We start from the raw sequence: 211 nt of genomic DNA, 5'->3' as shown, positions 1-211 counted from the left end.
TGAGAACTTTCGTGGATACCGCCCCTGGAGCTTACCGCCCTGAGCAGGGAACCTGGGCAGGGAACATGGCACGGCAGAAGAAGACGAGCAGCGAGAATCCGAAGGAAGAGAATGGGAAGGAAAATAAAGAGTTGGCAGGAAGGACTATTCTTACAAGCTCAGTCGCTCACATACTTACTTATGACTAAATTCTCTAGTGCAAACTTGAAGT

The 211-nt window shown here is 48.8% G+C and overlaps 1 protein-coding gene across 1 annotated transcript in view; it reads right to left on the bottom strand.

Moving 5' to 3' along the window:
* LOC119587917 overlaps positions 1-211 on the bottom strand; it is a gene marked incomplete at its 5' end in the record, with an annotated part of 4,761 nt that overhangs the window by 3,475 nt on the left and 1,075 nt on the right.

This window comes from Penaeus monodon, chromosome 23 (genome assembly GCF_015228065.2).
Source record: "Penaeus monodon isolate SGIC_2016 chromosome 23, NSTDA_Pmon_1, whole genome shotgun sequence".
Classification (NCBI taxonomy): domain Eukaryota; kingdom Metazoa; phylum Arthropoda; class Malacostraca; order Decapoda; family Penaeidae; genus Penaeus; species Penaeus monodon.
The sequence above is the reverse complement of the archived record's forward strand: the minus strand, read 5'-3'. Positions and strand labels throughout refer to the sequence as shown.